The sequence below is a fragment of the Echinops telfairi genome, unplaced genomic scaffold, assembly GCF_000313985.2.
Source record: "Echinops telfairi isolate 266 unplaced genomic scaffold, ASM31398v2 ScPeMD7_53;HRSCAF=182, whole genome shotgun sequence".
Taxonomy (NCBI): domain Eukaryota; kingdom Metazoa; phylum Chordata; class Mammalia; order Afrosoricida; family Tenrecidae; genus Echinops; species Echinops telfairi.
In genome coordinates, this window is record NW_022103951.1 from 16516909 (window position 1) to 16543447 (window position 26539).

The 26539-nt window shown below is 43.1% G+C and overlaps 1 protein-coding gene across 2 annotated transcripts in view; it reads right to left on the minus strand.

Annotated features, from left to right (window-relative positions):
• The window catches only part of FRMPD4 (FERM and PDZ domain containing 4), an 874018-nt gene that overhangs the window by 544480 nt on the left and 302999 nt on the right, over positions 1–26539 (minus strand). The window lies entirely within an intron of this gene.

Consider the following 26539-nt stretch of genomic DNA (forward strand, 5'->3'; position numbering starts at 1 on the left):
GGAAAGAACTGCCCCGTATAATGTTCTAGAGCCTTCGGAAAAATAATACCTATGGAGTATGGAGCATGTCCCAGTTTGTGGCTTAGCCCCTTGAACCAACATTCTCTCATTTAAGGTCACTTCTTTTTCTCTTCATCCATTCACTTTATTATTTTTTAAACAGTCTTAGTGACATTTAATTCACATATCTGTGGGAAACAGAACCGGGAAGAGAGTGAATGCAGACAAACTCTCAACATTCATATGTTAAGGAATCTGGGAGGTCAGGGCTCCCATGGAGGGAACCTTCAAGTTCCTGGGTTGGAGAGGTGTCCCACTCACATTCTCCGGAATATGCTATTCCCCTCAAGTTCCCCCGATAACAATGGCAGATTTAAGGTATTCTTTGCAAACACATGGACCCATTCAGTGGTGGAGAAGGGTTCCCCAAGATAGCATACAATTCAATGGTTTAAAGAGATTTAAAAAGAGTTGTGCATTCATCACCACAACCAATTTTTAAACAGCTTTCATTTTGGTATCCATTATTATCAACTCCCTGGTTTTCCCCAACTCTCCTGCCATCATCCTAAGAAAGTATTTATCTAGTTACTGCCTCTCAAGATTTACCTGATGCCATTTCATTGAATCACTGCCATGATCCTTGAGACAGCTACACTTGCTTTCCATTTGCCAGAATAGATTCTGCAGCTCAGAACAGGAACAACTGTGGCAAAGACCAGGTTTATCAGTTTGGTTCAGAACAGTGCAGAAAAGCTGTTGATGATGAGAAAGTTCAGGGATGACATGTTTTCCACATAGACGCTCATCACAATCCTATCTGGAACTTCCTTATTTACTGGTCTGAATCCCCCAGCTCGGGTCTCGAAAGCCCCTTGCAAGACCTGGTCTCAATCTATAATTAGCCACCTGGTGCGTGGGCCCCATAGAAGAGACACAGTCCTTGTTGGCTGAATAAATTGCACAAATCGGGAAAATTCATTTCTGTGATGAAAGGGGTAATGCTGAGGTAGACAGAATTGCCCTGGGAAGTTGCATAATTTAGCAGCTGCCTTGTAGGAAGTTATGAAGCAAAGAACACAATGCTGCATTTTAATCCAGAAGGCAAGACCGTGCCTTTAAAGGAATAAACACCCCAATATGTGAGTCATCTTGAAAGAGCTTTTAGGTATTCTAAAGTTTGGCACTAGGGGAGTATACAGAAAGCCCGGAACTATTTTTCTTGCCTCATATAATCTATCATCTTTTCAAGCGACTCATTTATCCCAAATTCCAATTCTCGTGCCCAAAGCCCCAGCTTAGCAATTTCTGCAGATAAAAAGCAAAACCCTCTGAACCTGAAGGAGGAACATTGTACCGTATAAATTTCTTATAGAGAAAGAAACTCTTGCCTCTTATTTCCACGTTTATGACTCTGTATCTATTTTTATACAATGTTGATTCCTTAATAGGAAGTCATTTTCACTTAGAGTAAAGGATTTCATAAGATGGTAGTTAATCGTTGGAAGAAGTGGAGAAATTTTCCTCTCTGGAAATCAAAAACTGAGTAGACCCTCATTCATCTTGGATGATTCTGTCTGCCTGGAGCACCAGGGTCAGGCTAAAGGCTTCCAAGTTCCCTTGGTGGCTGTATTACCATCATCTTCTTCTGCACCATGCCTGTCTGCAGCATCTGATTAGCCCTGGCTTGGTGATCCAAGTCCTTAGAAAAGCACTAGGGAAACCTTGGCTTTGCCATCTAAGCATTGACAAGTCCGTGACAGCCCCTTTTCAAGCATGAAGCAAATGAACAAAGAACTACACTCATTAGCCCAATTCCTAAATAGGGCAATTGACAACCTGTGGAAATTCAGGATAAGTACCCAGGGCATGAGGGGTGAAGCGTGCGCGTATGTAAATGATCCGGGTGCGACTTGGGGAGCAAAGTTGATTTCTGGGCCTTCAGCTTTTCTCCAGGAACCCTAGAAGCTGCCGTGGGGACGGCGAGCACTTTTACAATGGCATGACACAAGCCATTTGGCAAAGGGTGCACGTGGAGGGGAGGATGAGAAGGGAGGTCATGAGAACAGGCCATCTAGAGCAGGAGGAGACCCTGGAGAAGGTTCTCCAGAGGAGGAGGGGCCAGCTGGCTGCTGCAGGAGGAAGAGGGCTTTGAAAGGGCTCCCCAGGATGGAACAGTACTTAAAGGAAGAGGAAAGTACAGACTGCACCTTGGTCTGGACTGGGAGTCAAGGGGGAGTGCACCTCAGGTGTACCCGAGGCAGGGGACCATCTCACAACACCTTGGCAACAGCTTAAAGATAACCTGAGGATGGGTAGTCCAGCCATATGCTAGGATCAAAACAGAGAGGCTTTGGAACATCAGATAAAGATCTACCGTATCCTTTGCCTCCAGCTATATATAGTAGTGGATCAAGTTTTGTCAGTTATCCAACTTACGGACAGGAAATTGTCCCTCCCATGCCTGCGAAGGCGCCCAGAGAAGAGGTTGGAAGGAAATCAGGCAACAATTAGACACCTATGAAGGTCCCAAACTGAGCATGCTCATACTCACGCCCTGAAGCCAGGTGGGAGAGACACCTGGGCGGGCCAAACTAGGCCCGGGCTCATAACATGACCCAGGTGGGCCTAACTCAGCCAATGGGGTCAACCAATACCATCAGCCACGCCTTCCCCCAGCCAGGGGGTGGGCTACAATAAAGGCTGGGGTCATGCTCTGGGATGCTGCTTTATCCTGCTCTTGGTCAGAGGCAGGGGGGAGGGGGTGGGGCCTAGGGGTCCACAGCCTCTGGGTCCACATAAGCTTGGACTCTAGGGTTCTTCGGCTACTGGCCTCCCAGGATCCCCGCCCCCATTTCTGCATGCGTGGGTGCTCTTTTCCACGTGGTTATTCGTGCCCAGTTGTGAACCCCTGAAACTTGTCTTGTCCTTCATAAAAACCCACTTGGATTATAAAATGAGTTTAGGCATGAATTCTTTCATTGGCCGAAACCAAGAACCGAGGTATTACCCACTCCAGAAAGTCTAACAATTTCTCAGTCACCATAGCTGGATGACTCTTGGTGGTGGGGGCTGCCATGCCCATTTATTGATATCGCAGCATCCCTGGTCTCTCCCTCACTAGATGCCAGTAGCACTGCCTCGCTTTTAAGTAGTGAAAAATAAAGTCTTCAGACAGTGCTAAATGTCTCCTGGGGCACAAAGCCCCACCTGAACTCTGCTCTTTCTTTCCCTTTAGAACCCTCTGGTAAAGTGCTTCAATTACCCCAAATGAAGCTGCCTCTCAATTATATACTTAACCAGTAGACAATACCAAAGGTCACTGCATTGGCAAAGAGTTAAGTCTTTATGATGGAAGATGTCTATTCAAATTTTCTTTAGATTTTAAGGACTTGTGTTAGGACTTACATTCTAGAGCACTTGGTTCCTGGAAGGCTACAGTTGACACTGGACACCATCACCCCATTTTGAGTCTCCACATAAATTTCTTCTTAACTTAAACTCTTGAATCATTAACAACAAGTAGGCAGCATCTTTGCCCTGTGGCAATATGGTTGACTGTAGCTTTTAACTCTGCAGGCAAGCCCAGGCCAAGTAGCCAGGTGCTCAATGGGTTCCAGAATTCCTCCTGGGATTCTCATCTGCAATTGGGTTCACATCCCTCTCATGGTCCTTTTACCACTTCAGTAGTCCCTGTCTTCTCTCCTCTTGTTGACGGCCTTTCCTATTTAAGGCTTCATTGTGGTGGCTCTCATGAGATAGATTTGAATTTGAAATCTTTCCCCCCCCTCGAATATAACCAATGACCCTGTAGGACAGAGTAGACATGTTCCCTTGGATTTCTAAGACTGTAAATCTTGACAGTGGTAGAAAGTCCACCTTTCTTTCACAGAGATGTTGGTGGGTTTGAACTGCTGACCTTGCAGTCAGCAGGCCAGTTCGGACGAAGCCCTGGTGGTGTCATGGTTATGCGTTGGGTAGGTCAACAGTTCAAAACCACCAGCAAGGTCCACCTGAGAAAGATGGGTCTTTCTACTCCAGTAGTGAGTTACAGTCTCAGAAACTCACAGGAGCAACACTACTCTGTCCTGTAGGGTCGCTATGGGTCGGCACGAACTTGATGGTGGTGAGTTCCTCCTAGAAAAGGGTGATAGACAAGAAACATTCGAGGTTTGCTTCTCTCTGTTAAGAAAGTGAAGAGGGATCCCCTCCTCTGCTATTCCTCCAGAATTCACCTGGGATAACGACTGACGAGATACTTTCTCTGGCCCGAGGAAAAGTCGGCCACCCCAGGCTCTTTCCTCCAGGACCTTTTGCAATGTAACCACCAAAGGAGACCACACCCCATCTCCCTTTTCCAGCAAGGTCAGAGGACACCTTTAGGGATCCTGCCTTGGAGATGCAAGAAAAGTAGCCATTTCACCTCTTTCACCTCAATGTAATTTATAAAGCCTCAGGTCCTTTTCCAATTCCAGTCTCTTTAGTGGATTGTCCAGGATCCATCCCATTCAGATTTAATGCTTATTCAGTCATAAAACTTTTCTTTGTCTTCATGTATTTCTGAAGCTGTTTTCTGGATTGGGAGTCAATTTGATTTTTAATTGTGATTTCCCCATCTGTATCTCTGAGGATGCCCCTCTTCCCAGAAAACACTGTTAGTAAGTCTCAGTTCCAACCAAGTGTCAATTAGATGGATGCACTTCATTGAATTAAATCTTTGATCACCCGAAAGTCCAAACAGTACGGGGAGTGAACTTTTCAGGTATTATCAGTCTTTAATATGTTGATGTAAATGAATAAGTTATCAGACACTTCTTGAAAAGTGTTCTCAGGGAGAAAAGAGACCCCAAATTCAAATACAATTTATGGAAGCACATTTAATATGCTTTAAACAAGACAATGGGCAACAATGGGCTCGAACATAAGAACAGTTGTGAGGATGGGGCAGAACCAGGCAGTTTCCTCCTATGGTTCACAGGGGTGCTATGAGCCAGAACCAACTAAACAGCAACTAGCAACCAAAACCAAATAGGGCAAAGGCACTGCAACCGGATGAAGGAGGCCATCCGCACAAGGCCATCATGGCATCCAAGAATTCACAGACACTCAACCATTCTAATGGGATGTGTAGAGCATGGAAGTCATCACAAACGCATGGTTGAGAGCAAATCAATCCATCACAGATGCAGGCATGACTACAGAAGCAGGAAAGAGGCCATGATTGGGATACAAACACTATTGCGGATAGGAAGGCTGAAAAGATTGTTTTAAGGCTTTTGGACTAAGGCAGGCAGGCTCTGACTCACAGCCATGCAGGCCTAGTGGACGGCTTAATAGAGTTTGCTGGGAACCAAAGTCCCCCCACGTTTGCCCCAGAGCTCACCCTATGAAGTTCTTCCCCTAGGCTGACCCTGTACAAAGTGCTGCACAAACAGGAAAGGAGGTGCCTTTGTCAGAAACCAGCGAACCAAGGACAGTGACAACCCCAAAGGAATCGGCAAAGCTTGAATGAAGATGAGCAAAAAAGACTACTTGCAGCTTTCATGAGGCTGATCGATCAAGAAGACCTCAGTGGGAATTCCCCACCCCAGAGGAGCCCAGCCCACTCCTCCTTGCTGTATAAGGGCACTAGTCCCTGAGCTTGGGACTGATGCATGTGACAGCCTCAGTCTGGGCTGATGCACTGTTCTGCTTCAGTTTGTCTGCACCCAGGTGAGAAATAAACTTTGCTATTCACAACTCACCTTGCCTTGCACGTGAATTGAGTGTCTTCTCTAGCCTTTACACCTAACACCCCATATTCCATCAAGGGCACAGCCAAGCAAGTCCCTAAGGCTGCCTAAGATAATGGCAGCCATCTACTTTCAAGTACACTCTGCCTGAAGGCAAAGCTTCTCACATTGCTGATTAATGGTCAGAAGGAACTCAATGGGGGCTGAATCCAGGTGAGGAATCAAAATGGATTTAGGGCTCCCCCTGTAAACCACAGCCTTTTGCAAACCTACTGCTCAGAAATTAAGCTCTAACACCAAAGCAACTACTTCTCTTTTTTCTTTTGAGGGTAAAGAAATTAAGATAAAAGGCAGGAGCTAATCTCTTGAATTTAGTTTCACTACTGCTTTTCAAACTCTCCTGCATCAATGGAGCTGAAAAAGTACAAACTACATTCCCCAACTCCCTTAGTAGCAGGATTCCCATTTTGGCCAATGAGACACGTTTTTTCAGAAGTCTGACTGGGGAAGAGAAGGAAAAGACACTATTCCCCAGTAGTAAAAACTCAACCCACTTGGACTCACAGAGATCCTATAGCATAGAGTAGAACTGCCCTTTTGGGTTTCCAAAACTGTAAATCTTTCATGGGAACAGACAGCTGTATTTCTGTCAGTAAGTAGCAGAAGGCAAATATATAGGTGCAATTAAGTGGATTATTTAATATGATTCTTTTATCCCTAGCCACTGCAACTCGCACCAAAGCCTAATGGGTCTCAGCAAGAAGGTGGGGAGAGTAGGGAGGAAGTTGCTGATTGGGTTATATATGATTCTGCTGTGAGTGATCGCTAACAGGGTTAAGTGGGACTGTCATCCTACTGAGTGTAAAATGAGCTGTTGCTGAAACAGGAAGGGGTAATCTGACCATTAGCCATATAAAAGAGCCAGGAGTGGAGCACAACCTTTGGACCCTGAGAACCTCAGCCCAGTGCCTTGTTTTAGGGTACAAAAAGAACCCCAAATCTCAAAAATAATTTACAGAGGACATTTATCAAGGCTTAAACAGGACAAGGACAAGACAAAGATAGATCATGCAGTTGAGGGAAACAAGTAGGACGAGGTCATAATGGAGTCCAAGAGTTTACAGAGAACTGGTGGCTTAAGTAGAGCATGAGAGGACAAAGGAGACTGTCACAGAAGCATGACTGGCAGCAGATCAATACATCAAGAGTTACAAGCAGGATGACAGAAATAGGAATGGAACCATGATTTGGTCAGGTATAGTATGCTAGTCAGAAGAGCTGACAATATAGGCCCAGGCCCCTCTAACCAAGACAGGCATACTCATGACTGTGCAACCCTAGTTCTCCAATTTCCATCAACGACACACCTAGGCAAGCCCCTCAGGGAGGATGCCCCTGCTTGTGCAGGTTAGGGGAGTGGTAGTAATCCACTTTTAGTGTACTCTTCCTGAAAGCAAGACTGTTCACCGTCCTGGTTGATAGCCAGAAAGAAATCAACTCGGGCTTAATCCATGTGGGAACGCTGCAAATGGATTTCGGGCTTTCAGAGTTAGCTGTAGCCTTCTGCAAACCTGGTGCTCAGGACTTAAGCTCTAATGCAACACTGAACCTCCTTGATCCAGGAGACCCCTTTGACACCAGAGGAGCAACTACAGCAGAACCAGGAGCCAGAGCTAGGGACACAGTCATGGACTTCCCAGCCAACAGAGCAAGTAAAGCTGAGTGCTTTGGGACAGGAGGCTAGCTAGTGGAGTGGGGTGCGGCTAGGGATTGATTTGCGGTAGCTGGAGCGGAGTGCCTTAGGCTGAGACTTATGGCTACAGCATACCCTTTGGGCATTTATTAGCAGCCCTAAAAGAGCTTTGTAAACTGCCCAAGCAGAGCAGAGGTCAGGCCAAGAGGCTGAGGGCCAGAGAAGCAACTGTCCTGACCAAGCAACTGGATCTTGAGTATTTCTCACATGAATTGTAACCTATTAATTTCCCTAGTAAACTCCATAATCACGAGCATTGTCTCTGAGTTTCTATGTGGCCACTGCGATGCATGATCAAACCCAGCAGAAAAATACTCAAAATACTGTGTGGGGAAAGTGTTGTAGGAGGAATGGCTGGTGTCAGAATTGGATGAAGAAAATGGAGGGTGGAGATAGGTATCGCTCCTGCGTTGTGGCAATCAGCCTTAGGAGGAGGAGGCATTCAGATGTGGCTCCCAGGCTGTTTTGTTTAAGGAACAGCCATGAATCTATGCAGGCCTATGCTGAAGGCTTCCAAGCATCTTCTGGCTGCTAAAATATTGGGTAGTAGATTCCTAACTTTCCTGTAGTTAGTTCTCCAGATTAACAAGAGTGTGTAAGTAGATAATTCCCTATATTGAATCGCTTCCTATTCAACATACCTAAAATGGTTTCTACTGATATTACTCAACCCTGGCTAATACACAGATGATGCTATAGGATATGGGCAGTGGCGCCAGGGAAGTGAGAATACACTGCATAACTAAAGGGGCCTGCATTGTAAGAGATCTTGAAACCAAACCTCAAAGCAATTTTGCTGTTTCTTTTTTGTAGCAGTTCTATTGGCACTTCATCAACATACACAATTCAATAGTTCAATCGTACGAAGAAGACTTATACAATCTTTGCCACAATCACCGAATCAATTTTGAATGCTCCTGTTAGCTAGTCAAAAACTAGCCAGGGGAGAAGAGGTGCTGAGTGGAAGGAAACTGGCAGGAATCTGAAACACAAAAGAGGTGGAACAGGCATCTGCACATACAAAGAAGGTGAAGGGCAGAATAGAACCCATTTCCTTATCAATGGACGGGACCAGAGATATTGTAGATAATGAAATGACTGGGGGAAGAAAGACATGTTCACACAATCTCCAAAATGACTGAATAGACTCTTGAGTTTGGGGACTGAGACAAGAGCACAGACTGAAGTCTGGGGTACCGGGTTGTCAGAATGTGCATACCTGAAAAGAGGCGGGACCCCACAGAGGACCAGCCAACAGAATTGAACCTTTGGTGGCCAGTGCACCACAGCCAAATAAAAAGACTAGTTGTATTGTTTGCCAGGCCTCAGGGCCCTCTGGACTTCTCTTCCAAAGTACCACCACCCCCTTCAATCAACTCACTCTTTCTGTTCAATCCTTGGCTGCATGTTTTCCCTCGACTGCCATCTTTCTTGTGAGCAGGACAAGAACTGAGGAGTGGAGGGGCTTGAAACGCTGAGCTTCCTCTTGATAACACTAGCCAGCTTCACCCCAAACAGTTTCTTATACAAAATCCCACCGCCCTCCAGTCCCTTGTGCCTCACAGCCTCCTCAGATAGAGTTTCCAAGGCTGTGTGTCTTGGACGAAACAGATGGAGTGGCTGGTAGGTTTGCGTCCCAGCGTTTACCTGCCAGCACGGCCAGGACGCCTTGTCGTTCACTGCTATCAAGTCGGTGTCAACTCCTAGCGACCCTATAGGACAGGGTAGAACTGCCCCGGTGAGTTCGAAGAAAGCAAACTCTTTAAGGGCGTAGAGAGCCCATCATTCTCCCACAGTCCATTCATCTGAGGACAGGACACTCACAAAGCCACACCGCATTCATCAAACAGGTAAATACCGAGCTTGACATGAATACCCATTGTTCTGTTTATTCACTGAACAAAAAGATAGTTTGGCACCAAGAGACCCACAGCTCTGAGCTAAACTAAAAATGATGCAGCCGGCTAGAAAAATAACCTTGCAGGGCTATCCAGAATCTTCCATGTGTCTGTCAATAAGATGCATATTGTACATGTGGGCCAGCTTCTCTGCAAATCTGTCACCAAGCAGGATGAGCATTATAAGAAAAACCTGGCACTCAAAAGAAGCTGCAGATTGAAAGGATGTAAACAAATTAGAATGCTAGCCAGAAGCACCGTACAAAGGAACAAAACTCAAAGAAAAATGTCCAGCGGAGGGAAAGACCACCCCTCTCCAGGCCATAGCAGTGACCTCGGCAAATCCCTCTGAAATAACGTCAACCGTCTGCATGTGTATTCTCTCTTTACAACTGTAAAATTGGGGATAGAATCTGCTCTGTCTCTTTTTCAAGACAGGACTGTGTCCAAGCCCATTATCTGGAGGGATCTGTGTGACCTCAGAAGCAGCTCTTCATTAATAACTGTCATCACTCGGTTACGGGAAGGCTCTTCTCTTCAGACACCCGGCACCGAGTCACACAGAACCACTGTTCTCGTCTCTCCTGGTTCAACCCACAAGGGCTTAGAAAACCTTAACAACTTCTTTGCACTTTAAATAATCTCATTCATTGGCATTGAGTCGATAGCAACCCTATAGGAGAGAGAACTGCCAGTTAGGGTTTCAGAGGCTGTAAATCTTTTTTTTAAATCATTTTATTGGGGGCTCATAAAACTCTTATCTCAATCCATACATATATTCATTGTGTCAAGCACATTTATATATTTGTTGCCATCATCCTCAAAACATTTTCTTTCTACTTGAGCCCTTGGTATCAGCTCCTCATTTTTTCCCCTCCCTCCTCATCCCTCTCCCTTACGAATCCTTGATAATTTATAAATTATTATTATTTTGTCATATCTTACACTGTCCAACGTCTCCCTTCACCCACTTTTCTGTTGTCCATCCCCCAGAGAGGAGGTTACATATAGATCCTTGTAATCATTTCCCCCTCTTTACCCCACGTTCCCTCCACCCTCCCGGTATCACCACACTAACCACTGGTCCTGAAGGAATCATCCTGGATTCCCTGTGTTTCCAGTTCCTATCTGTACCAGTGTACATCCTCTGGTCTAGAGACTGTAAATATTTACGGGAGCTGAAAGCCTGATCTTTGAATTGCTGGCCGTGCGGATAGCAGCCCAATAAGTCACCCACTAAACCACAAAGGTTCCTATTGAGGGTTAAAACTAAAAGCACCTCTGAGAAGGCAGTCCACTTTGCTCTCATCACGCACACTTGTTAAAACCCAAGAAGGTCCATTGTACTCCAGTGGCTTCTGACTCCTCGTGACCCAGAGGACAGAGAGGAATCTGGAGGGAAGTAAACTGCCTCCTCTCCTGCCAAGCAGCTGGTGAGTTCCAACTGCCAGCTTTGGGGTTTGCTGTGGGTCACTTAACCACTGTGCCACCAGCGTTCCCTTCAGCACTTACTATGAGTGGAGGTTTTAGAACTGAATAGGAAGGAAGCAATTGGTAGACCAGAGGTGAATGGCAGGTTACTTTGGGGCAATGTAGTTATCCTTTATCTTCTGGCCCCCACGCTCATCCTATTTTCTTAATGAACAATACCCTAGAGGCTGCATATATTATGTTTTTGTTCGTTGTTTTGAAAGATTGACCAAACATGAGGAGGTGATAGCATTTGATTTTTTTAATATAAGTAGTTTTTGTTTGTTTTAACTTTGATGATTTATGTATGTATGTATATCTTTCAGAAAGACTATGAAAATGGAAAAAATAATGCAGTGAGGGGGATACAAAATCTCATCATTATAGAAAACTATTATCATTTTTCAGTTCTCTCTCCAGACTTTGATCTATACATACACATGGAGCGGTAAGTGCTTAAAGGGAGAATTCTGCATTGCTGAGATTGTAATCTTTAAAACCAACTCAAAACCCAACCCATTGCCATTGAGTGGACTCCGACACACCCTCCCAAGACCCTCTGAGATCGATCGGCACAAGTGGCTGCAATGATGGGCTCAAATATAGCAGGGTTGAGAATATGGGTGGCTCTTCCTTCTGTTGTACAAAAAGGGTCACTATGAGATGGATCTTTTGTAGAAAACAGATATCGATGCCAAATAGGACTTGCTGGTGGGCGCGCAAATGGATTCTGGGTGGCAGCGATGCAACTGACTCCCTCCCTGAGAGTGGAAGAAGCCAGTTTTGCAACTCTTTGACAATCATGTAAATATCCTTGATGTAGAAATTAATCTGTTCTTTTGGATTCTTCTCTGAGTCACTGTAGCATCGTCCCAGTTCACTCATTAACAATGAGCTAACCAAAATCTTCTATTGTTTCTCTCTGATATTTTTATCAGTCATGATTCTAACCTTGTTATTGACAATTATCTTTTAATAACCTAGAAAGGATTTATTTATTTGTTTGTAATAATGGGATTCTGCTTTATCTACATCTCTGTCACTTGCTTTTTTCCTTTTAAAAAGACATCTTGTTCCATGATTAATAGAGCTTTGCAATGACTGTATCATAGGGCACCGGATGACCGTTCCTGACAGTTGGATATTCAGGTGGTTGCTGACAAAAGTTGAATTTTACCCAAGTCCTTTCTGTGAAAAGAACGCTCTCCTCCTGCCTTCGACTCACCTTGTTGTGTTCTGGAAACATAGCAGTGCTTACTTCGAGAACTTAGTGATTTATTCTGTTTTAATAACTGTATTTCCCCCTTCCTTCACTCTCTGCTTCTTCCAGGAGCTCCCTGGAACCAGATGACTTACATTAAAATAAAATACAAAAAAACAGGAAACACTCTCAGCAAATGGGTCCTAGCAGCAACCTTGGTCCCTCGCTCACCGGATGCCCCTTCAGAAGCAACTCCACGGCAGCGCTATGGTCACTGGCATTAAGGACTCAGGCTGGGTGGGGCAGGACAGAGTAGGGAGCATGACAATCATGTTAAAAACAAAATACACTCAAAACCTTTCATCTGAATTCCTATCTCTAGACAATAAAACGTGCCTGGAATGTATAGCTACCGTGTCTTATGAGGGCTTTCCTCTTGTTCTAATTTTGTATTTATAGACCCTCAATATCCATTCAACTGAGTTTAGTTGATCTCTCTGGTAGGTCACCAATCCTTTCTAATTTGTTTTTCAAGTGAAGCATATTGGTACACTGACTTCCAAATAGTGATTTTTGCCCCCTTTTACATGAGTCAGAGCAGTGCACTTGAATCTGCAAGGGTCATTATGACACGTTCAATTGTATGACCATAATGACACAAAGCTGGGGGAAGTCTGCCAAATAGAATCAGAAAGACATCTCTTGAGAGAGCCAGAGAAATGCAAAACCAATCAAATTTGGAAGGAAGGCATCACTTTCTGTGGGGAAGGAGGAACAGCACCACGGGTGTTATCACCGGGAGAAGTAGGGCAACGGCAGTTGAGTCTGAGGCCTTGATTGTCAAGTATGGTCCATGGACCTGAGAGCTTGAAAGAAATGCAGAATCTCTGACCTACTGGGTCAGAACCTGCATTTTAAGGAGATCCCAGCTGATTCATGTGCAGATTGAGAAGAACTGGTCAAGAAATAAGATTATGGACAGCTACCAATCTGTCTCATGAGAGTCACGTGTGTGAAATAAAGACCTCATCTCTCTTGCTGGGTTTATAGCTGGGTAAATTAGGATGGGAATTACAACCGGCTAGGCTGAGAGGGGCATTTCCTTCCCTTGTTGTTGTCAGGTGCCCATGGGACAGGGGAGAGCTGCCTCCCAGGTTTTCTTAGCTGTAATTTTGAGGAAAGCAGATCCCGGGTCTTTCTTTCACACTATCAACCTTTCAGCATAACCACTGTACCCCCGGGGCCCTTACTAGACATCTTTTAACCCCAGAAAAGTTTAGAATTAAGTAGAGAAATGAAGGAGTAAATCAATTCCACACTAATATTATTTTTATACTGAGGTTGTGATGTATCAGTATATACTTGACATATATCATAAATTATCTATATTATTTAAGTGAACTTGGAAAACAGAGTATCTGATAGGTTAGTCTGGGAATTCTAATTAAAATATGAAATTGAGTAACTGCTTTAGACTTGTGATGATAAATTACAAAGCAGTTTGTAGTGGTACTGGAACATTGAAGACAGCAAAACACTTACATATATCCTTTGACTATATTAGTTACAGAATTACTTAAATGCTGGAGCAGGATTGGCAGTCAGAGAATTAAAGAATCTTAAAAGAACTACAGAAGCATCGCTGTAAATATTTAAGGGGAATTGTTTAAATCACCTCTAAAAGCCTTTATAGAGGTACTTGCAAAATCTGGCTCGATTTAGAAAGTAAAATTCAAAAATAAGGAAGAAGCAGGATTTGAATTTGTCACAAGCCCAGCGGATGTCAAGTTTCTCCCCAAATTGGTCTTAAGCAATTTCTTTCTGTGGAAAAAAGGCACACCCAAAACACAAAAGAAAATCCCACATATTGTACAGCAAGGACTTTGAGTAGTGCCCAGAAGCACCATGGTACTGTGTTGCTCCTATGACAGGTGCCTCATTTCGACTTTCCATCTTGCCATAGTCTGGTTTCTCTATTCAGCCTTCTCCCAGTTTGGCTCTGATTCCAGAAGCAATCAGGGGTCAAGAGGAAGCACTATGTCAGGAAGTTCCAATCTCCAGATGCCACCACCAAGACAGCAGCAATTCTTCTGGCATTGCATCATGTTGGTGTTCTCGAGTTGGTGAAACCCTTTGTGGTGGAAGAAATGAAGATCTGAAGCCTCAGGGCTTGGCTCATGTTGGGGCCACTTCCCCAAGCCCCGCCTGGAATGCCATGGTCCGCACGCACTTGGCTGCTTTCTGAGACCCAGAATACAGACTGGTTCCTCAAATTCAGGAGATTAAAAAAACACAAAACCTTAAGAGGGCATATTTTCATTCGAAAAAGTACATAATTCAATCTCTGCATTTGAAAAGAGGTGATACACGAGACACCCCTACGCTCCACTATCGAGGTGAAGGGGGGGAGTGATCATGGAAACTCTCCCAAAGCCTTGCTATAACCATGTCGGATGGACCCTATTCCACTGGCACTGGCTGCCATCTTCACACCTGGTAAATCCTTTCTTTGCTGCCATGGGAGCGCTTGTGCCAGGCAAAGTTTCAAAACACCTGTTGGTAACTAAAGATTACCTCCTCTCTTCATGACCGCTGCAGCAATAACAAAAGTAAGTTCATGAAATCATCACAGATGTCCATGTCATATGATAAACAGTGGCCTGAACACTGAGCACAGTGGTGCTACTGTAGGGCTCTGAGCCCCAGTTAGAGAATGTGGTAGTTACATAATCTGTTGTCAATTTGAGACTATTAAGAGTGAAGGGGTGGATGTTAGTCTGTCAATCAGGTTGCAGCTTGAGTTCATTTGGAGGTACTAAGGAGATAAATAGCGTGCTGGATGCAGGACACACGCTCACTCCCTGAAAAATATTTCTGGACACGCCACATGGAGCTATGCTGATGGCAGTCAGAGTCTTGAAGCTAGAGAAGTCACATGTAGACCAACACCAGCACTAAGATGCTTCCACCGCCACTGGATCCACAAGACTTTCCACCCACTGGCCTGTGATCTCCCTGCACTCGGCGTCATTGCGTGTGTCACGTGAGTCTGAAGAGGAATTTACAGACTGGTACTGGACACATGGGCTAATATCAGACTTATGGACTTGATCTGGACTCGGCTGGGATCTTTTCTTAATGTACAATTTCCCTTTATATAAAGTTCTTTCCGATACAATTATGAGTGTCTGTGAATTTGTTTCTCTAGTCTGCTCAGACTCACACAGAGAAATATGCCCAGAAATCGTGGTTGCATTTTAAAATGTGATACAGTTGCTTCCACGGAAGTATAATGCCAAGAAGACGTACAAACCCAAGGCAGGCTAATGCCTTGAGGGGAGAGCTCTCTAGTGATGAAGGAATAATTCATAACCGTTTGCTTTTTGCTGAACAAGAACAAAGCTCGTACTGCTAGATTTTTCAATGAAGGAGGTGTGTACACAAATGATTTTCTTGTGCTCTGGAAATTGATGTGCCACCCAATACAGAGTTGCCGATTCAGGATGCCTAAACTATTGCTGGTGAGGGTTGTGTCTACACATCGGCAAAGAAACAGCTGGCAAGGCATAAGCTAAACAGAAAGGCATGGCAACCCTTTGATGTGCTGAGTGTCCAGCCAAGACTTCACCAAAACACACTGTGAATGCTCATTTATATTTTGAAGCTAAATTTCAGACCCAAAAACGTGAAAATGTCTGTTCAATGGCCTGTTCCTTGGAGATGTCTTTAAAATACTTACACGGGGCTGACAAGATGTTCTTTTGAGCCAAGCATATATAATAATAACAACAACTTATATAATACTCAGTGTGCCATGTACCATTCGAAATACTTCTGCTAATTCTTTTAATGTCTTTAAGCAATAGCGTGGGGTAAGGGCTATGACACTCTGAATTTACAGATACATAAGTTGTGGTGCAGAGAGGCTAAGGGGAACCAGCTAATCAGTGACTAGTTCTACTCTATAGGCTGTCTTGAGTTTATGAACAAGATCCCTTCCTCTGTCTTGAAGTCAGATTTGTAGGCAAATTGGAGTATGGGCATATGGGTCTTACTGAGCCTGACTTTAGTGCAAGGAAAGGCACAACTCCTTCTCAGTGATTTAAAAGCAAGTGAAGAGTGTGATGAGGGAGTTGTTGCAAGCAGGGGTTGGTTCAGTCAGTTCACAGTGAGGGAAATTTTATATAACCTTAAAAGGCAAGGACAAGCTGTCCATAAGTCAGATTTTCATAACCCAGGGACTTAGTGACTTATTATTATTTTACATTATCATAATAACTGGCCTGTACTATGTGAAAGTGCCAGGCAATGCACTCCACACTTCATCTCTTCATCGCATTGACTTCCCATAGTAAACTGAGGAGACAAGCCACTCTTAGAGATAAGGGAATAAGACTAAGATTTATGAACTTGCCAAATTCCACTGAGCCTGCAGGCTAGAAGACTGGGGTCCATGTCTAAACCAGCTGATGCTTTAACTGCTCTTAACGAGTAGGTTACACTGCAAAGGATGCAGACTTAATACAGGAACGTAACGCCACTGCTCACTATGCCAGAAGGCTCTGCACTATAGGGTCCCAACCACTCTAAAATGGAGAACATTCCCCTGCTCACTTTCCCAATTTGCTCAAGTTCCTATGATCCAGAACAGTGTTTGTTGACTTCAGTACATAAATAAAGGTAAATTTGACACTTCAACCCATCACATACACATCCAATATCTGTACCTGAGCAAACACATCCAGGCATATTCCCACTATACACACACATATTTGGGTATACACGCATACACACACACACACACACACACACACACACACACACACACCATTGAGAATTTCACCATAAACTTACATTAAACAGTAACCAATGGAATCAGCTGCCATCTCAAGAGTAAGCCGATGTTCCATAGTATTCCAAGGGGCTGCATTTTTGGTTGCCATCCAGGCCTTATGGGTAATGGCTGGGCTCATTACACTACCTGTGCTGAGCAGTTCCCTAATTAACCCTATCCTATTTCATTATAAAATGCTAGTTTCAACCCCCCCTAAATTGACTTCCTAGCTCATTAACAAGTCAGAACCTGCCTTTTGAAAAACCACTGCCTACCCAGAAGCAGATCAATATTTTCCAGGATTTTTTGAACTACATCCACAATGTTCATTCTTAAAGGCAGACAGACACTAAACACACACAGCTGACATTGATTCCTCCCGGGAACCCACTTGCAGTTCAGTCATGTCTTTTTATGGAAAAAAAGTTAATTCGATCTCGTCCTACTCCAAAGAAACTTCTCTACATCCTCTCAAAGAGAAGATTGACTTGGACATGTCTAAAATACAAGAGGGTTTCCAAAAGTTCACGGAAAAATGGAATGAAAAGATGGCAGAAATTTTCCATCAAGTTTTTGATGTCCCTTTGTATAATGCCATGTAGGTAAGAATGCAAAACCTTATGAAAGCCTTTGGGGAAGTATGTATGAGAAAAATGTGGAAGAAAATCCATCAAAAGCAAGATGAACTGGAATCCAGGCGAGAAGGACACATACGAATGGGGCTGGAAGACCAAGGTTTTCCACTTATGTTTAAGTGGTTAGTGTCTTCTAAAAACAGTGAAATCTGGTTCAGACTCTCCAAACACCATCTTTACTTCCATTATTGCTTCCTTTCCCACCCTACTATTTTTGTTCAATGATAAGAAGAGAGAGAAATCACACTGCATTTCTATGTAAAGGTACAGTCCTTTTGCTTTGCCAAATGCCCTCAAAATATTCCTGACTCTGCTCCCTGTGCCACCCAGCAGGAATGGCCTTTGCTGTGATGCCCAGGAATGGTGACAGGGGATATCTGAAGAGGGGGTGACACAGGAGTAGAGAAACTTTTGTCCCCAAATTTAGAATGAAAAGAAGGCACTGTTACCCTCCTTGAAAAGCCAAGGTGTCAAAATATATTGATGCTGTCACCATCAAATATTATGGAAATCTTTGTGTGCTGGACAATTGTATTATTACATGGCATATAATAAAGAACACTGAAATAACATTCAGTAAGCAATTTGGGAGCTTCCATAAAGAAACATATAAACTCATTATATGGAGACTTAAAAAAAAAGATCCCACTCACAAGTGTGCTGTCCTTCCTGACACTTAGTTTATTAGCAGGGATCTGGCTCGTGAATTTTAGAGGCATGGTGTTTGGGAAGATTGGTGAGATTTTTACACGTTATTTTTTAAAATTATTTTATTGGGGCCTCGTACAATTCTTATCACAGTCCATACATACATCCATTGTGTCAAGCACATATGTACATTTGTTGACCTCATCATTCTCAAAACATTTGCCTTCTACTTTAGCCCTTAATATCAGTTGCTCACTTCCCCCTCCCTCCCCCTCCCTCATGAACCCTTCATAATTCATAAATTATTATAGTTTTGTCATAAGTGACACTGTCCGACGTCTCCCTCCGCCCTCTTCTCTGCCGTCCATCCCCCAGGGAGGAGGCTATACTTAGATTCTTGTAATTGGTTCCCCCCTTCTACCCCGCATTCCCTTCACCCTCCAGGCATCACCCCTGTCACCACTGGTCCTGACGGAGTCATCTATCCTGGATTCCCTGTGTTAAACGTTATTTTATATGAATTAAGGAGTTGAATTGCTCTAGCACCCAAGTACTGCAAGGAATTGTATGCAAACAATAAACGTCAAGGAAAACGCAGATTACTTGCCTTTCAAATTATTTATGCTGTGGGGCCTTGTACCGGTGGCTATAGATTTTCTTTTATAATCACTCCGTCATCTTTCCGATGTGGAGTAATGGGCAGCCGACACCACCGGCTCCAAGGCTGCAGCTCATCTGTCTTTCTCTTTAATCGGACTCAATGCGACAGCCGCACTTTCTTATTAGAGAGGATTTTATGATGCCGGGTAAAGGGATTCAGAAACTACCAAAATGCAATGATTTCTGGCAAATATGCAATAAAGTTATAGTGGTAGTTGATGAATGGAGCTCTTGGGAATACATTTATTCCTTTAGACTATCACCACCATTAACATTCCATTTTCCTCTGCCGGTTACTTACCTAAGACCAGAACTGCTTACATTTACAGTGACATTTTAAAACTCGCTCCATGAACACTTTGTTCCTTCGAGGTGTTTTCCATTCCAGAAATTGTGGGCCTGAATAACCAACCAATGGGAAGCAAAACCAGAGAAGCAACATTGATTACGGGTGTAGCGAGAGTCTTGGATTCATCTTGCTCCAGCAACTCTTTATGAGGCTCACTTGTGGGGCATAACCTTACCACCCGTGCCACCTCCAGAATTCTGACCCGGTGGGGGATGGGTTCAGTCCAGCCCTCTTTACTCTACAAATCTCCTCATGTGCACCATTTGCTCACTCACAGTCAATAGCCACTTTGAAGGCGAACGTGCACAAGGCCAGACTTGAAGGATTCCTTTTATGTTGGTGCCGTTGTCTCATGTGTGGATGGCCATGCAATAGGAGCTTTAGTTTGACCCTTACTGGTTCCATAGTGGTACACGCTGCCTGATGGTGGGGGCGGGCATGGATGGCAGTGGTGGAGTGATTTTCCACAGCTCTGGGCAATGGCTTGTATTGTGATCAGTTTCAACACTGAGCTTGCGGTGAGGGTATATAGGCCTTTTCAGTAGGTGAGTAGCCACTGGGAGAAAGGCTGATTGGGCTTGACTTTTGAAATCAAACTCAGTGGCTGTGTGTCATGCAATGGGCCTGTGCCTGGGAACTCACGGGGAGGGTGGCAGGTGTGGCTAGTGGCCTCTACACCAGTCAGGGCAGGAAAATATTCTTCAGAAGGCTTCCTCCAAAATATATGTTTGTTTGGTGTTCAGGGTTTGTTTTCTAGAGCAGCGGTCTCTTTGACATGGGTTGAAAAAATGGGGAAGGGACTTGGGACTTTAAAAAGGAAACAAAACCTGAGTTTCAGACTTCTGTGTTAGTTAATGGATGAAAGCCTAAACCCGTTTTCTCTGCCGCCCCCCCCCCCATCTATTTCCTTGATAGACCCAGGCAATAGCTCCATCTTCCATATGCCTTCCTAGCAATGCATAACTAAAAGTTATCGGAAAAGTGTGCCCTTCTTCTTTTCAGGGAATTGGAAAGGAACATGTCTTTGATTTGTCCCAGGTGACCTGCCATTTCAGAGAAAGGGGGCTGGGGGAAGAAACCTTGCAAAATGTAATGAGCCAAAGGCAGACACCTTAACCCAACTTTAATTTCTGACTTTGTTCAGGGAAGGCAATTTAGAAAGCTCCAAGAGAATTTTCAATGCTTCTATTTATATTCTGAAGAACACTGCACTGGTGTGTATGCCTTAGAAAGCTGTGGACTGTGAGTGCCTATCAGTGGAGAAATATGTTCAGGTTGTTGCCAAGAGTGCTAACAAGAGAAGATCAAGACCTTACGCAATATGCTTTCTCCGAAACTCATCAAGAGCTCAGCTTAACTAAGCACAATCTTGGAGATTGGCAATGTCCAGTTAGTTTTGAAACAATACTGGACCAGACTTCAATCCCTGGCACCACTCTCTCACTCACTCTTACTTCCATTGAGTTGATGCCAATTCATAGCAACTTTATAGGGCAGAGTAGAACTGCCCCTATGAGTTTCTGAGACTGTAACTCTTTAAAGCCCCATCTGTCTCCTTATGACCATATGGTGGTTTCGAACTGCTTACCTTGAGGATCGCAGCCCAATGTGTAACCACTAAAGACTATTCCTTGAAACAGTTCTTCTTCTTCTTCCCCCCCACCCCAGAAGCCTTAATATGTCTTTATTCTAGTTAGGACTAGAATAGGAAAGCAGAGGCAGAAAGACTATCAACTTTCAGTGACCTAAGTAGCATCATAGTTCAGTGACAGATAAGCCATGGTAGTCACAATCAGATGTTAGGTAGAAGTCAACCCACAGGAATGCCTATCTCATAGATTTGAGAAAAATGAACCACGCTGGTTAAGAGCAGATATTGGGTAGATAGCAACCAATGTGTATGTATGCCAATGAGATGTATCTCAAGCAATCATATTACTAATTGGTAGCTTGCTTATATTCAGAGGAAGTTCAGGAATTCTCATCACATTTTCTGTGGCAGGATCCCAGTTGAATGACTCAGAGAAAGTTGTACACTGTAAAACTCAGCAAGTGGTGAATGGAGAGGTCAAGTCCTGTCTCCATGATGTGAGTTTACACATTAATGGCAATGATATTAGATGAGAAAACAGAGGCTAACAGAGGTTAACTGGCCCAAGGAGCCATAGCTCCTGAGTGGTGGAGCCAAGATTCAAACCCCATAAGTCTGGCTCTAGACCTTGCTTTGTTAACTTCTGGCCTGGGGACAGCAGACTTCAGGACAGTCTTCTCCATGAGCTACATGGGACTCCAACAGAGGTAGATGGTAATCAATTGGCCTCTGCTACTCCCCTCCTAAATGAATTGAAATAAAACGACCAGTCTGCCAAATTTCCCCAAAGTGTCAAATGTGACAGGAAGAAAAATAATTGATCTAACTGGATTTGAATGAAATCCGTGGTTGAACAAATGGGTGATTGAACAAACAAAGCAATACAAACTCTACCTAGTCCTAATGCAACCTGCCTCTTCCTGATTTCACCCAAAAAATGTCAACTTTTGTGCAGGGCTTATGAAACAATGTGCTGGTTCAGTAGCTGCAGTGATCAAGACAGAAATTAATGAATATACACAGATATCTTCTGCCTCAGAAACTTGACAAAGTTTTGGTTGGAAGGTGGGTCTGAGAAATATAATTAAGTTCCAGGGAACATTCTTTGTTGCATTCAAATAACTTCAAGGCAGGGAGGTAAGTGTTGGATCTGGAAATCTTGACAGACAGTTTCTTAAGTAGCTCCTGCTAAGAAGGAAAGATTTTATACTGAATATAAATGAGACAGGAAAATTCTCACTTGCATACCTGAGAAAATGGAATTTAAAAACTTAGCTAAACCCTTAAGGGTGAAAGAAATCTGTTTACTCATAGATAAGAGCTCCAGATGGAGATGTCTGTTACTTTCCATGGTTTCTTCCAATCTTGCATCGTTGTTTAGCCAAATGAGTTGACACTGATTATTTGACTACCGTGCACCCGGTTCCCTCTTCTTCATGGAATATGCCACCTGTTTTCCCTTTGGACGCGGTCCCCTCCTCTCCTGGTATTTATAGGCTGAGAAGGGCTGACTCTACTCGCAGCTCCAGGCACACACATGTCACCTGGGCCTGGTTAAAGAGGCTGTGCTGTCACCAGACTATATATTCGGATTCGCTGATGAACAGAGTTTCTCAGGGATGATCTGTTATCATGTGTTGGTGTCACCAGGGAAAAAGAACACTATTGCAGCTGTGAAAATACAAGCCTGCAGCCTGCAGAGGCCCCCCACATGAATAACGAGTGCCTGCAAATGAAAAGCCGCTGCAGAGATCTGCAGCTGAGAGACACAGATAAAGAAACCATAACCTAATTCCCCGGGACTTCTCTTACTGGCAACCTAGTTTTAATTTTTTTCTTTAAATTTTATTTAGATTGTAACTGTTGCTGAGTGAGACCTACATACCCCAAACACGATTCAATGGTTTCTCCATGCACAGTGCGGTGACATTGAGGAATTCCGTCAACTTGTGTGGTTATCCTCAACCCTCCTCCCTCGCTACCCCCTAAGGTCCCCTCGGATCTCGGGAGTTAATAGTTCTCCATATGATGCCATATACATGGGTAGCAGTTAAACTGTTGTGTGGTTTTAAGAAGACATCAGGCGATTTTCAGTTGAAAGTTTAAAGATCATTGAAGGGCAATCATTTCAGGGCTTCATCCATGGTTGAAAATGGAGGGTTTCAGAAAATCTAGCATCCAGGAGAATTTGAAACTCTGTTCTACATTGTCTCCATCTTGATCAGGATACTTCCATGGAATCCTTAAACGAAATGTTCAGTAATGATTGCTGGGCACCACCCAGTACTTCTGATCTCCTGGGACAGAAGGCACTTAGCCGCACACTCCACTTTCACCTCCTATTGCTGCCTCTCTTTCTTCTTTTGCTGTTCCAAGTGAATAGAGGCCAGGTACTGTGCTGGATGGGGACAGGCAAGATTTTAAGACCTCCAGGCACCACACAAAGAACTAGGAAATATAACAGATGCATTAAGCACGTTAATCAGTCAGTTACCTGGGATGTCCCATGAAACCATGACCCTAAACCTCTAAACCAAGGAATCAAATCCCATAGGTGGTTGAAATACATAAACAATCTCAACAGCTACTCTGGTTTTCTGTGTCTAGGGTTTACTGTTTGTTGTTCTAAATTTATCTATGACATCAAATTTGCCAGTTCAACCTTTTACTCCTTTTTTTTTTGTGGAATATAGCACACATAAAGGACCCCTGGTGACACAGCGGTTACGTGTTGGGCTGCTAACCTCAAGGCCAGCAGTTCCAAACCACCAGCCACTCTGAGAAAGAGAAGCCTTTCTATTCCCAGAAAGAGCTGCAGCTCTGAACCCCACAAGTTGCTCTAAGTTGGAATCGACTCCATGGCAGTGAGTTTTTTTGAACACATGTAGGGGAAAGTGGACTCCACCATAAGAACCATTGTGAAGATGGCGAAGGACCGGGTGGTGTTTTCTTTCATGGTACAAAGGGACTGCTTATGAGCAGGAAGCAATCTGGTAGCACCGAACAACAACAACAACAACAGGGGAAAGTGTATAGCTAGGACCAGATCAAGAAACCCAATACCAACAGTATCCCAGAAATCCCCCCCGTGTATGTGGCCCCATGCTTTTTTCACTTCTCTCTCACACATATCCCTCTCTCCTTTTCCTGTCCCCCTAACCTCTGGCCTTCAAAGTCTGCTTCTTTTGGTGTCAAAACCATATTTCTTGGGGTTTCCTTTAATACTAGTGGTCTCATGAGGCATTTGTCTTTATGGATTAATTGACTTTGCTAAGCATGTCTTACTAATTTTTCCATGTCATGAGGCGTTTGACCATTTCATCATTGTTTTCAGAAATGCCTATACATACATATTCCATCGTATGTATGTGCCAGAGTTATTTATCCAGTTCTGTTTTTCAGGGGTATACAATTGATTGACAGCAATGACAAAAGTCCACTGTGCCACCCTCCTCTTAATCTACGTCATTTCCCATCACCATTGAGCCCTCTTTCCTGCCTCCCTCCAAACTGGTCAACACTAATAAACTTTGTTCTTTATACACTTCCTTTTCCTTCTCTTTTTATAGAAGTGAAGTCCTTTTGTGATTGGCTCATTTCACTTAGCGTCATATCTTCAAGCTCCATCCATACTGTAGCATGCATCTTCATTTCTCCTCCCGGCTGAGTAGTATTCCACTGTATAGTTGTACCACATTTGTCTATCCATTTATCTGTTGAAGGACATTTATATTGTTTCTGCCTTTTGGCTATTGTGGAAAGTATTGCAATAAGTTTCTGCTTTCAAGTCTTTGAGGGTGGAATTATTGGGTTATATGGTGGTTCCATTTTTTCGTGTACTTAGGCACCACTACACTGTTTCCAGCAGCAATGGATATGTGTTTCAATTTCCCCACATCCTCACCAACATTCATTATTTGCTCTTTTGTTGGAGTTCTTTGTTGTTTTGTTTTCCTTGTGTCTTAGCCATCATAATGGGAAGGAAATGGTATCTCAGTGCCGTTTTGATTTGCATCACTTTGATGAGCATTTAATTTGGTGGCCATTTGGAGGTCCTCTTTAGGGAAATGTTTGTTCAAGTCCTTAATCCATTTTATGTTTGGGTTATTTATCTTTTAATAATTAAGTTGTTGAATTTATATATTTGTATGTTTTCATTATTAGATTCTTGTCAGATGTATAGTTTTGGGATATCTGTTACTTCATAGTTTCCCTTTTTTTAAGGCTTTTGATGAACAAAAAAAAGTGGTTTGGGTTTTTGTTTTTTGTTTTTTTAGATCTCATTTATTTATTTTGTGTTCTGCCATTGTACTTTTATAATTCTATTAAATGTCCCATTGTTGAAAGCTAGGCCTGACAGCATTGCCTGACAGTGTTGCCTCTGCTTTTCTTCTAATAAGTCTATGGTTTCAGGTTGCACATTTAGGTCTCTAATTTAGGGATTTGTTTTTTGTGTGTATCATATAAAGCAAGGCTGTTGTTTCATTTTTCTGCAAGCAGAAATCCAATTTTCCCCACACCATTTATTGAAGAGATTTTTCTTTCACAACTGAATGGGCTTAGCATCCTTGTCGAAAAGCAATGGACCATAAATGTGTTGGTATATTTCTGACTCTAAGTTCTATTCCATTGCTCTATACTTCTTTGTTTATGCCAGTACCAGCCTGCTTTGATTAGGGTAGCTGTGTAGTATGTTTCAAAATTAGCAAGTGTGAGTCTCCCTACTTTGTTCAACTCTTTTAGCATTCTTTAAGCTATTTGGGGCACCTTGCCTTTCTAAATAACGTTGAGCATCGTTACTGCTGTTTTTCCTAATTATGTAAAAAATGCTGTTAATTTTTTCATTGATATTGCATTGAATCAATTGATATTATTGAGTAGCATTGGCATTTTAATAACTCTTCTAGTTCATGAACATAAAATCCTTTTCCCTTTATTTAATCTCTTTCAGCTGTTTTATAGTTTTGATTATAAATGTCTGTCACATTCCGGGTTATGTTTATTCTGAGTTATTTTATTCTGTGGATGTTATTGTAAATAGAATTATTTCCTTCATTTCCCTTTCAGATTTCTCATTGCTCATACATGGAAACCCAACTGATTTTTTTGTTGTTTGCCTTATACCCTGTAACTTTGCTAAATTCCAATTGCCTCTATACGTTTTCTACTGAACTCTCTGGATTTTCTATGTATAGGGTCAAATCATCTGTGAAAATAAATCATTTTTACTTCTTTTCCAGCCTGAGTAACTTTTATTTCTTTTTCTTGTCTTTTTGCGATATTTAAGACTTCTAATACACTTTTTTCTTTAACATTTTCTTGTGGGTTGGGTCACTATTTACAGAACAAATCAGTTTTCCAGTCAACGATTCACACATTTTGTTAATGTCATTGATTTCAATTCCCACAATGTTAAACTCACTCATCTCACTTTTTCCCATTTCTAGTCCTCCTCCTTCCCTAGCCTTTCCTGCCTTTGAAGCTCTGTCCTTAGGCTAATCTGGCCTTTTAACTTTCAAATGGTTGATGATTCTGAGGTATAAGTGCATCTCTAGCTGTATTGTTCCCCTTATGGACCTGTCTATTTTGCTGAAAATTGACCCATGGTGCTGAGTTCATTCCCAGAGCTGATGGGTGGCTAACAGACATACTCTGGGGGCCTCAGTATCTTCTATCTGACCACTTAGTCCATTCTTTTTTAATGAATTTGAGATTTTATTGTTCTTTTTTAACTTAAAAAAAATCATTTTATTGGGGGCTCATACAGC